Source organism: Gorilla gorilla, chromosome 22 (assembly GCF_029281585.2).
Source record: "Gorilla gorilla gorilla isolate KB3781 chromosome 22, NHGRI_mGorGor1-v2.1_pri, whole genome shotgun sequence".
NCBI classification, from domain to species: Eukaryota; Metazoa; Chordata; class Mammalia; order Primates; family Hominidae; genus Gorilla; species Gorilla gorilla.
This window is the reverse complement of record NC_073246.2, coordinates 33,432,968-33,445,623: the sequence shown is the minus strand read 5'-3', so window position 1 is coordinate 33,445,623 and position 12,656 is coordinate 33,432,968. Positions and strand designations below refer to the sequence as shown.

The following is a 12,656-nucleotide window of genomic DNA, read 5'->3' as shown; positions in this document are numbered from 1 at the left end:
GCTCAGGGTCTAACATCCTCTAGCATCCACGGGAAGGGATTGCGTTAGGATTTTTTTCTCTCGTAAAAAAGTTCCTGTCTCCCCCTAGAGCCAGGCACACGCCTCCCGCGCCAGACCACTTGTCCCAGGCACAACGTTTTTTGACTCTTCGCCTCCCCCGTTTCGATCCCCCTTCCTCTCCGCCTTAGGTGGCAGGAAAATCCTTTACCTCCGACCAATCCCACCGATGCCGAGCCGCGCGCGCGCGCCAACTAGAGCTCCGTCTGTGCACGCCATTGGCCACCTCCACCTATGCGAGATGAGAGGCAGCTTCGTGGACCTATCGCCGAGGGAGGCAGAGGCCTCCGGCCCTCCCAAAGCTGCTTTGTTAGGGGCTCCCTGGTCGTCCCCCGGCCCGCCGCGCCTCCGCTGCCTGCGGGCGATCTCCCCGGGCCGCGCTGCCGGAGCCTCGCAGGAAGGCATCTCTGGAGCGCGCGCCGTCCGCGGCCCTCCAGCCGCGCGCTCCGAGCCTGGCTGCGGCGCGGATACCCGGCGTGCGCCCATAGTCGCTCTCCAGCCCAACTCCGAACGCCCCGCTCCTGCATCCACCGCCTCGGATTGGCTGGCCGGAGGCGGAGCGATTGTCAGGCGGCCCAATCGGAGCTCGGTTTCCCACGGGCTCCCGCGGCCCGGCCCCCGAGGCCGCAGGCGGAGGCGCCCTGACAGCTCCGATTGGCAGACCACGAGCGGGTTCGAGCGCGGCCGGCAGAGCAGCGCCGCCGCCGTCGGGCGCGCAGCTCTGCAGCTCCGCGAACGCCTTGGCGCCCGCAGCCCCAGGGGCACGGCTGCCCCGCATGGTGCCCGGCCCCGTCGCGGAGATCCCGGACGACCGTCGCGGGTGAGTACCGCCGGCCTGGGGTGCGCGGGCGTCCGGCCGGAGCCGCCCCGGGAGACGGCGGGGAGGATGCCCGGAGCCTCGGTGCCCGTGCCGGGCACGTTCTGACCCCCGTCTCCCGCACACTGGGGCTCCCGGCGGGTCCTAGCTCCCCCAGATCGGGCTTTCCACGTATTGTTTTCGTGTTCACACACTTGGGAGGTGGGGAGATGCGGGGAGGGGAGGCAGGAGGAGGCATCCCTCGCGCGAAGGAGGGAGACGAGACCGTGCAGCCCAGGTGCCTTCGCTGGATGGAAATGACAGCGTCCGGACGTCGGCATTCGGTCCTCTCGGCAGCAGGAGGTCAGCGCTGACCTGCGGCGGCCGCGGCACTTTGTATTTTATCGGCTGATTTTTGTCAACTTCGGGGAGGGCGTGCGTGTGCATCCTTGTGTCTATGTTTGCGTCTCGGTCTCTGACTTAGGCACCTCCGGGCCTGGCTTTTCGGCGACGCGTCCTGGGCGCTCACCTTGGCGATCCGTGCCGCGCTCGGGGCCGGGCTCACCGGGCGGAAAGCCCGGGGGCCGACGCACGGAGCTGGGGACCCGCGACGAACCCCCGGAGGGGGGCATTAAAAGCGGAATCCTGCGGTTGCGCAGACAATGCCTCATCCGAGCGGTCGGGTCCCGGGGGCTGTGCCCTGGGTCCCCGCGCCCTATCCCGTCCCCGCCTCGCCCTCTCACCAGCTCTGCCGCTGCGATGCTGATGCGCCGCGCCCCTCGCCACCCGGCTGGGGACCCGCGTGGGGCCCGCTTTTGTTTACAGACCTCGCCATTGGGCGAGAGCAGCGCGCCGTGCGCCCCCCAGCCCCGGCGGCTGCCGCCTGCCCCCTCCGAACCTGGAGAAGTTGGTGCGCGCTGTCAGGTGACGCCCCCTCCCCCCGGCCGCGGGGCGGGATGCTGCAGGGGAAAGATGCCGTCTCGGCGCCTTCGCGCCCAGCCCCCGCCGCGCACGGCGCCTCTAGGTCCCCTGCACCCGGGGGCGCCCGTCTCCCAGCCTGGGGTCCAGGCTGGCGGCCCTCGGGGCGCCGACTCGGCCACACTCACCCGGTTCCAGTCGTCGCATCTCCTGGTCTTGCCCCCGGGTCAGCCCTGGTTGACTCGGAGCCTGCCTTTTCCCGCGCGCTGGCAGGTCTTGAAGGACGTGAGCGAGCCCTTGGGGACACTGTGCAGTCTGTGCCCGCCTCGGTGACACCCGCGCGGCCCCGCAGGGCAGCTGTGCCGCATCCCGAGTCAGAGCCGTCCGGATCGGGTTACCCATGCACGCTGACTTGGCGCATACTTTGAGTTGGAGCAGAGGTTTAGAGCCTGTGCGCTGAGGTCAAACAAACCCGGGTTCCAGTACCTGCTCGGTGTCACTCACAAGCTGGGTGATCCCGGCCGAGCTATTCTATCTTCCTTTGTCTCAGTTTGCCCATCTGTAAAGTGGGGATAAGGAGTAACCTCTAGGGGGGCGGGGCTTAAACGACCATATAGATTAACCTCAAAGCACAGTGACAGCCACGTATGAAATATTAGAGTCCTGTTGATTCTGTGTTAGAGGAAATCTGTAATAGAGGATGGCCCCTTGTCGCTTTCCTTTTCTGCGTTCTTCACTCCCCCAGTCCCAATTTCTTTTTATTATAAAAGGCATGAAGGACTGCTGTTCTCAGCTTCAAACAGGACTTGTTTTACTTGGCCTTAGTTTTAATTAGATTTATCTAATCGCTTGCAGCCCTTTTAAAAATGTGTTTGAATTTCCATTAGGTTTTAGTTGTTTCTTCTTTCTTCTTCAAGATTCTGCTGGGACCCAGACCTGGGTTTGGAGAAGGAAAAACCCTTCCAGGTGGAAAGCAGTTGCCAGTGAACCAATGACTGCTGTGGAAAGTGATTAAGTCCAGGAAGGAGGGAGGTTTGAACAAAGAGATGTCTGGAGGTTAGGAGGGAACACTTTCTAGGAGAGATGAAATTTAAGCTATGCCTTGTAGCTGAAGAAGTTTGGTAAATTGTTGGTTTCCAGCATATGCTTTTTTGTATCTCAAGGTAAAAAGCTGGGCTAGGGAGGGTGGATGCCTTTGCGTGGTAAACACCGACGTTGCTAAGTAATTATCTTTGAATAGAGGAGAAATAAAACTTAAGGAAGAGGCTGTTGACTAAGCAGGGAAGGTAGAAGAGAATCAATTTCATTGAATATCTTCAAAATGTTGTGAATGTGTTTTGAGTTGTTTTTCCTCCACTAGCTCTGCACTGCTACTTTTCTTTAGGCAAAAAGAGAAATCAGTTTCATATAGAAATAAACAACACAAAATAATAACAGTCCATAATCAGATCAGATGATCTCAGGCTTAACGACAAAGATTTTATTGAAAAAATAAAACTTCCTGTTTTAACATCCTTTTGCCTGTTGGAATAAATTATTGGGTCCAACAACACATTCTTTGAATGTAGGCCCCAGGGGCCTTTGCCGGCCAAAACAGGCAAACAAACAAACATAAACTCGACTTGTAGGCTGTCCAGTGGTTGGAGAAGCCCTCAGGATTGCGCTCTGTCTCTTCTGTTCCCCTGGGCCTGCCTCAGTTACCCCGAGTGGAATCTGACTCCCGTGAACCCCTATTTGGCTGTTGATGTGGAACGCGGCCAGTAGCATTGTTGCTAGATGTCAATTAATAAATATGATAACCTATTTAAAGTTGAACTCCCAGAAATGATTCTCATCCTTCTTGTACTTGTTCTGGGAATTCTCGCGCCCTTAGGGATGCTGAAGGCCTCTTTCCCCCCTGCTGTTGTGTGGGGATCAAATCAGTTGGGGGCCTAGACTTAAAAGGGAGCACGTGGTTAGGAAATCTCATTAGCTGACAATTTAACTCCACTCTAATGCTCGTCCAAAGAGCCCAGACAAAGACTTCCTCTCCTTTCCCTTTGCAGTTCTTTCTCCTTGCTCCTCTCTTCTCCCCTCCCCCTCTAAACCAGAAAGGAAAAGCAGCGTTGGGCCTGTCTCCTTCCCCCCAGATTCCTGCAGTTCTAGTGTGCCGACTGAAACCCTGGAGCCCTGAGCAGGAATTCCTTGGAAGAGTTTGCTGAGGGCCTACTAGGTGCATGTATTAACACTTCTGCGATTTCTGCAAGGATCATACTGTCTAAAGGAGAAACACGTTTTGTGAGACAACACTTTCATAGATGTGCAGTAGAAGCCTCTGGTTTTTCCAAATGAGGAAGGCAGGTGAGAGCATGGGAACCACATCAAAGCCTTGCCTAGAAATCTGTGCTGGGAGAGGCGGCTTCTGTCTGCTTGAGGAGGGCAGAGGAGTGGGAGTGAGAAGCCAGGAAGAAAATTCGGTTCTTCTGGGCCAGGTACAGATTCTCATGAAAGTGCTGAACACCACGGACTCAGGCTCGTGGTTAAGAAAGAGCCTCATTTTATGATCTCCAGTCATTTGGTCTTCTGTATCAAAAACACACTTTCACTGGGGATGTGTGTGTGTATATTATATACACACATGTATATTTACATGTACATTTTCTTTCTAAATTAAGCAAGTAGGTAGAAGGTATGTTTCTAAGGGTAACTCTCCTTTTGTTTTTCCCTCAATTCTGGACCAGAAAAATCAGATTAGCAGGGCTCTAGTAAACGTTTCTGTTTTTCCCAATTCCAAACTTCAGGTCTTTTCATCTCTAAGTACTCCATTTTATATAAGCTATAACTCCTGTGTAAAAAAAAAAAAAGAACAAATTCTCTCTCATCATCATTGTAGGCCAAATCATTTATTAAAAAAATAATAAAAGAGACATTCAGAAATAAAGCAGTACTCAGCAAGGAACAGAGTGTTTTTTAAAATAAAACAATGTTCTAGTGTAAAAGGGTACACGATATTAATAGTTAGGTGGAGTTTTCCCCTTCCATTCCCTTCCCAGCCTCTGGCACCATCCTCCACACCCTCCAGCATAAGACCTTCCCTGTTCCTGCGGTCTCCAGGGACCTCATTAAGAAATTCATAAGGGCCTAGACTGTGGGCATGGGAAGCCGCAGAGATTCCTCCAGTGCGTGTGTGAGATTCTTCTAGAAGACCTTGAAGCTCTTTCACTAGGTGAAGAGGTTCTTCTCCCTCTGGGCTGAGGCAGAGCTGGGAGACTGCATCCTACCACGGAGCCCTGGAGTGGGGTCTCAGCTCACTGAAACGATTGCAGAGGTGGAGGGGGTGGGGGTACTACGCAGGCATGATCTGAGAGCCGATCAATTGTCTGCTTTCAGAGGATGTTAAACAAAGAGTGATGATTCATCGAAGAACTCTGTAGGAGGAAGTTTCTTTCAGCTGAGCACAATCTCAGTTTCAGAATGGGCCCAGGGCCCTTTGAGGCTTGGTCCTGTCACCAAGTATTTCTTTCCTTAAAGGAAGACTTGGGTGTAGCTGGAGTGGGGGCATCCTAGCCTTTTGGAACCTAGCAAAACCGAAGTATAATATGGATGTTTTCTGTTTGGGACCACTTTGAATTCATGAAAGAAAGATGAAAGGGAGGGGGAAGTGTCTTTGGTTTTAAGAAAATAACACCTGTATTATTTATTCCAGCTTCTGCCCCGCTAGAGTATGATTTTATTAAAGAGCAAAGGATTCTAATGCAGTTGTGCTGGGAAAAAGATATAATTGGGAGGCAGTGGGGCTGAGTGTCCAAGCTCGGAATGGGTGGAGAAACTGATTGGAGATTGGGCTATGAGGATTCAGTTGCTTTTCCTTAAAGACCCAAAACACACTTCTCTGTGACCATGAGGAAGACAGGATATCCTGCCAAAAAATCCTGGCTTTGCAAAGCCTGTTTCCAAAGGAGCGTTCTCCTGCCTCCCTTCCACTGTCCCTCCCACCTTGCCTGAGAGCTGCTAACCTGGTAAACATAGGTCAATCCATCAATCCTAGTTCCTGCTCTTGGTTTCCTCTGCCCACTCTGCAGGGGTAATAATGAGCCCCAGAAAGCCACCACGTCATCTGGGGGCAGGGGGAGGTCACGATGAGTAGTGGGTCTTGGAATCCTCTTCGCTAGGGGAAGGGGAGATGTCAGGACCATGGAAATGGGGTGAACAGGATTTGCTACCCATTGCTTGCTCAGGAGGGAAGGTGGGATCGGGACAATAGTGACGTCTGCTTGTTGAGGGGCCTTGAGGTAGCGGTGAGGGTCTGCCCTGCAAAACCTCTCCTCTGAGCCTTGTTGGAGGCCTCCAGTGTCTGTTGGGAAAGATTGCAGCCCCAGGCCTCACCTTCCAGGGCTTCTTCAGATCCTGGGGCAAGATCTCTATCAACCCAACCCTCTTTTGGCCATCACCTGGGCTGGGTGGCCGCATTCCAGGCAAATGATAATTTCTTGCAGGAAAGTCCAGGAGGGTCTCATGAGCTCGTTCCCACTCACTCTTTGGGCAGTGTTTTCAGAGGCTCAGAACCACGGAGTTTATTCTTGCCATGACCTTCTGTGGGTTTTGTTTTGTTTGAAACTTAACAGGACCCTCACCCGACCAACTGGAGTGAAGTGTAAGCTCTTTCCTTCTTGCAGAATGTGCATCTCCATCTCCTCACAGGACACAGGATATCTTTGGAAAGTGATAATTTGGAGGGCAAGTTCTTTAGCATAATATGGGCTACCTGGGTACTGATAACCACAGGGGTGCATCTCCACACTGCTAAGGCCCCAAGCTCCCTGGGGTACCTCAGGACACTCCTCCTCATGCCTGTTGCCTGGTGTCACTATTAATTCTACCACCTGACATGCTCAAAAATGACCCACTTTGGTCTCTCAGAATCCTGTGTCCGAAGTGTCCCAGCTGTAACTCTGAGTATGTTTTAAATAACTCTATCTAGTACTGTTCTGATGGCAGATTCTGCTTTGTTCTGGTGGTTAGCAGCATCTGCCTTTTGGTTTCAAAGTGTGTTCTAACTGGGATCGGCTGTGCTGGTTGGTGGAGAGATCAAGGCGGTGCCACGTGCACTTCCTTTCACCTGAAATTTTCTTTGGATTCCAAAGTTATTAAGGTATTTGGATGCTCATTCTTGCCATGGCAGAGTTTTGACCTTTTTATGATGATTCTTACTGTCTGCCCTACATGTGGTGTGGTAGGGACTTCCAACAGGTTTCTTATTGTCTCTCTTTTTTTCTTTTTGGAGATAGAGTCTTACTCTAGTCACCCAGGCTAGAGTGCAGTGGCACAATCTCGGCTCACTGCAACCTCCGTCTCCCAGGTTCAAGCAATTCTTGTGCCTCAGCCTCCCTAGTAGCTATACAGGTGCCTACCACCACGCCTGGCTAATTTCTGTATTTTTAGGAGAGGCAGGGTTTCACCATGTTGGCCAGGCTGGTCTCGAACTCCTGACCTCAGGTGATCTGCCTGCCTCGGCTTCCCAAAGTGCTGGGATTACAGGTGTGAGCCACCGCGCCTGGCGGAGATTTCTTGTTCTCTTAAGGATCCAGCCTACATCTCTCAGCTACCTTTGTAGTAGGGACGCAGTTTTTGTCTATCAAACTTGAGTTGGTTTTGCTTAAATCACACTTAATTCACAATTTTACTCAGTAGTAATGATCTAGTTTAATATTTTTTCTGACATAAATTATATTTTTATTTCATGCAGATACTTCGACTCAAGTAATGCAAAGTTCGATTTGATTGTAAAAATAATGTGCAGGCTGGGCGCTGTCTCTACTAAAAATACAAAAATTAGCTGGGTGTGGTGGCGCATACCTGTAATCCCAGCTACTCAGGAGGCTGAGGCAGGAGAATTGCTTGAACCTGGGAGGTGGAGGTTGCAGTGAGCCGAGATCACGCCACTGCACTCCAGCCTGGGTGACAGAGTGAGCCTCCGTCTCAAAAAAAAAAAAAAAGTAGTGCAGAGTAAAAATTCCATATAGCATTAAGAGACTCAGAACAGATGCGCTTCTCTTGAAAAGTATTGTAACAGTCTTCTGCCCCGGTCCTGTTTTATTCCCATCCAGCCTGATATTCTCTGGAAACAATTACATTTGTTCATTTTTGTTTTTAGTGCTTCTAGTGATTATCTTTATATCTCTAAATAGTATGAATATATGATTTAATTCTCAGCTTCCTGTTATAATGAGTGACAATTGCATCTCACCTACTTCCTTCATTCTCCACATTTTTTGATAGTGATACTTATGGTTCTTTTTTTCTTTTCTTTGAGATAGGGTCTCGCTCTGCTGCCTAGACTGTAGTGCAGTCACGGCTCACTGCAGCCTCAAGCACCCAGGCTCAAGCGATCCTCCTGCCTCAGCCTTTGGAGTAGCTGGGACTACAGGTGCATGCCAGTATGGCCGGCTAATTTTTTAATTTTTTGCTATAGAGATAGGGGTTCTACTATAGTGCTCAGGCTGGTCTTGAACTCCTGGACTCAAGCGATCCTCCTGCCTCAGCCTCCCAAAGTTCTGGATTACAGGTGTGAGCCATGGCATTTTTTTTAATGGTTGTTTTTCTTTTTTTCTTTTTTGAGACAGAGCCTCGCTCTGTTCCCCAGGCTGGAGTGCAATGGCATGATCGCGGCTCGGTGCAATCTCTCCACCTCCCGGGTTCAAGCAGTTCTCCTGTCTCAACCTCCCAAGTAGCTGGGATTACAGGTGTGAGCCACCACGTCCGGCCGTGGTTCTCCTTTTTCTTTTATTCTTGTTTTTGTTTTTGTTTTGAGATGGAGTCTCACTCTGTTGCCCAGACTGGAGTGCAGTGGCATGATCTCGGCTCACTGCAACCTCTGCCTCCCAGGTTCAAGCAATTCTCTTGCCTCAGCCTCCCAAGTGGCTGGGATTACAGGCGCCTGCCACTGTGCCTGGCTAATTTTTTTTGTATTTTTAGTAGAGATGAGGTTTCACCATCTTGGCCAGGCTGGTCTTGAACTCCTGACCTCATGATCCACCCTCCTCCAAGCCTCCCAAAGTGCTGGGATTACAGGCGTGAGCCACTGCGCCTGGCCTTATGGTTCTTGAATTGATTATTCTTCAGTCTTTATATTACTGACATAGACCTTTAATTTAGTTACATCAACCAATGACAGTGACTTTTAATCCCTCCCTGCCCTTGTGAAATTAGAAATGGATGTCCTGATCTTCTCTTTTTCTCCTTAACTTTCTTCCTGGCTCTACCCCCAGCTCCGTCAGCAGTCAGGAGTGGTAATGTTGTGTTGGTACATTGTATTTCTGTAATCATGATTAAGTCTTCTAGGTTTTCTCTATAGATTGTTTTTATTTTTATAACAGTATTATTAAGATATACTTCCACCTCTTTTTAAAGTAGACATTTCAGTGGTTTTTGATAAATTTACAGAGTTGTACAACCATCACCACAGTAGATTTTAGGACACTTTCATCACCCCAAAAGAAACCCTGTACCCATTCACAGTCACTTCCTTTCTCTACCCTTCCTCCCAGCACTTGGCTACCACTAATCTACTTTCTGTCACCATGGATTTGCTTAGTCTGGACATTACTGAGAAATAGAATCCTATAATATGTGGTCTTTTGTGACCGGCTTCTTTCATTTAGCATCATGTTTTCAAGGTTCATCTGTAGTGTGATGTGTATCAGTACTTCACTCCTTTTTCTGGCTGAATAATATTCCATCGTATGGGTATACTACATTTTGTTTATCCATGTATCAGTTGATAGACATTGGGTTATTTCCACCTTTTGGCCTTTGTGTGTAGTTACTGTTATGAATGAATATGGCACAAGTATTTGTTTGAATATCTTTTTTTTTAATTCTTTTTTTTTTTTTCTTTTGAGACGGAATCTCGCTCTGTCACCCAGGCTGGAGTGCAGAGGCACGATTTCGGCTCACTGTAGCCTCCACCTCCCAGGTTCAAGCAATTCTCCTGCCTCTGCCTCCTGAGTAGCTGAGACTACAGATGCATGCCACCATGCCTGGCTAATTTTTGTGTTTTTAGTAGAGACAGAGTTTCACCATGTTGGCCAGGCTGGTCTCGAACTCCTGACCTCAGGCCACCTGCCTGCCTTGGCCTCCCAAAGTGCTGAGATTACAGGCGTGAGCCACCACGCCCGGCCTTTTAAAAAAATATTCTTTTGGATGTAAACCTAAGAATGGAGTTGCTACGTCATACGTAATTCTATGTTTAACGTATTGAGGAACTACCAGATTATTTCCCAAAGTGGGTGCACCATTTTACATCCCACCAGCAGTGCATAAAGAGTCCAATTTTCCTACATCTTTGCCAACACTTGTTATTGTCTGTCTTTTTGATTATAGCCATCCTATTGGATGAGCGGCTGTATCTTCTCATGGTTTTGATATGCATTTCTCCAATAAATAATGTCATTGAACAGAACATCGTTTCATGTGCTTGTAGGCTAATTGTATATTTTCTTTGAAGAAATGTATCTTCAGACATGTTGCTCATTTTTAATTTTTTTTGTTTTTTATTAGTAAGTTGTAAGAATTCTTTATCTATTCTAGTTATAAGTCCCTTATCAAATATATGATTTGCAAACATTTTCTCCATTCTGTGGGTTGTCATTTAATTTTCTTGATGATGCCCTATGCATATTTATTTTTAAAAGCTGAAAGTCAATAAAAAATGTTTACTTAGTCATGATTCTGCCAATACTTTTCACTACATATGTAGGTGGTATGCTAATTTACATTTCCTTTTCTACACTTCTGGCATGACTAATTAAGTTATAGATCAAGAAAAGGAACACAGGAAACATTTTGTTTTAAAACACCAATTTCACACTTAAAAAAAGCAAAACTTTGTTTACTTAAAAAACTCTGAATCACTCAGTTATTTTATTTATCAGAGCTTCTTGAAGGAAATATTTGCAATGAGATTTGGAAGTGAACTACCTTTGGTATCAGCTTTTGGGTGTTAAACTTTTGCTGGGTGGTAGTTTTTGTTGTGTTTTATTAATACAGAGGCTCTCAACTGGGGGCAGCCTTGCCTCCAAACATTTGGCAATGTCTGGAGATATTTTTGGTTGTCATGGCTAGAGAGGTTCTAGTGGCATCTAGTGGGTAAAGGCCAGTGATGCTGCTGAACATCCTCCAGTGCATAGAACAACCCACCAGGACAGTCATCAGGTCCATAGTCAATAATGTTCAGCTTGGCTTGGCACGGTGGCTCATGCCTGCAATGCTGGCACTTGGGGAGGCTGAGGTGGGTGGATCACTTGTGGCCAGGAGTTCGAGACCAGCCTGGCCAACATGGTGAAGCCCCATCTCTAGAAAAAAATACAAAAATTAGCTGGGCATGGTGGTGCATGCCTGTAGTCCCAGCTACTTGGGAGGCTGAGGCAGGACGATTGTTTAAGCCCAGGAGGCAGAGTTTGCAGTGAGCTGAGATTGTGCCATTGCACTCCAGCCTGAGTGACAGAACGAGGCTCTCGTCTCAAAAAAAAAAAAACAACAACAAAAGGTTGAGGTTGAGAAACCCCACATTTAAAAGACACAGATGGCCTGGCACGGTGGGTCACGCCTGTAATCCCAACACTTTGAGAGGCTGAGGTGGTTGGATCACTTGAGGTCAGGAGTTCGAGACCAGCCTGGCCAACATGGTGAAACCCGTCCCTACTAAAAATACAAAAATTGGCCGGGTGTGGTGGCACACACCTGTAATCTCAGCTCTGAGGAGGCTGAGGCACGTGAGAATTGCTTGAACCCAGGAGGCGGAGGTTGCAGTGAGCTGAGATCTCGCCACTGTACTCCAGCCTGGGTGACACAGCGGGACTCTCTCAGCAAAAAAAAAAAAAAGACACAAATAACAAATACTATTCGAGATCACATGTTTAACTGTCTTAGGAAAGAATCTTGTACTTTCTAGATATTTGGAACTGAGCTATCTTGAGGCATCAGCTTTTGGTTATTATTTTAGCTGGAATCAAATTAAGAAAGTATATCTTCCTTTTATACAATAGAAAGTTCTTTAAAGCTAGATAATAATTTCAGGTGTTTTGGGCTTTTCTGTGCTTGAGCAAGTTCTTTCAATTAATGTCTTCTGGATATTGCTAATAACTGTGTCATGCAAAGCTCATCCTTAACCCTCAAATCTGTTATGGTTAATATATTGCTGGGTGATTATTACAAAATTACTCCTCTTAAGCAGTTTGTCGAGCATTGAAAATATTTTCAGAAAACGTTCCGAGCGTGGTGCATGGTCTACCATGACATTTTAGAAAAGATGTGTGAATGTTCAAATAATTATCTCATCCTGAAATCTCTGTGATTAGAAGTTACAATTTCAGTGCCACAATTATATCAATTGAACTTTAACATTTCATTGTAATTATAAAAATTAAAACCTTGTAACTGTGGTTCTTAGTTAACTAAACAATTTAACAATCGAATTCCTTAAAAGTAGATTGAAAATCCTCACACTGTAGTTTTTTTTCCTTTTTTTCCCCCTGCTGACGGACAGCTAATTGCTTTAATTTTGAGGGTTGGATCTGCCTACAACCTTGGCCCTGTGAAACCTCACCAATTGTATCAAACAATTCAAATTATCTTAAAGGTTTGTGGGAGTCTGTTGCCACAATTTCAGTGCACTTCAAGTAAGAATACACAAATGACTGTCTCTTTCTTGGAAGATGGGCTCAAAACCAGATATACTTTGTTTATAAAAGTTGCCGGTTAGCATGAGGAACCTGCAGTCTTCATGACAAAGACTTTAGAGATCCCAGTTAACTGCCCATTCTTTAAAATAGGACCAGTTAATGTAGCTTATTAGAGTGGGAAGGGCTAAAATTGTTCCTTTTGGACAGACCGAATTTTAATTGTA

The 12,656-nt window shown here is 48.0% G+C and overlaps 1 protein-coding gene across 7 annotated transcripts in view; it reads left to right on the top strand.

The window, feature by feature from the left end:
• Positions 1–361: 361 nt before the first annotated feature.
• The window catches only part of TIAM1 (TIAM Rac1 associated GEF 1), a 443,241-nt gene continuing 430,946 nt past the window's right edge, over positions 362–12,656 (top strand). For 5 of the 7 annotated variants that reach the window (XM_063702591.1, XM_063702592.1, XM_031005150.3 and 2 more), the window contains exon 1: positions 620–877. The gene's annotated coding sequence lies outside the window, so the exon portion shown is untranslated. Of the gene's footprint in view, positions 1,217–12,656 lie in introns of all 7 variants that reach the window. The other 2 variants (XM_063702595.1, XM_063702590.1) reach the window with 2 other exon arrangements.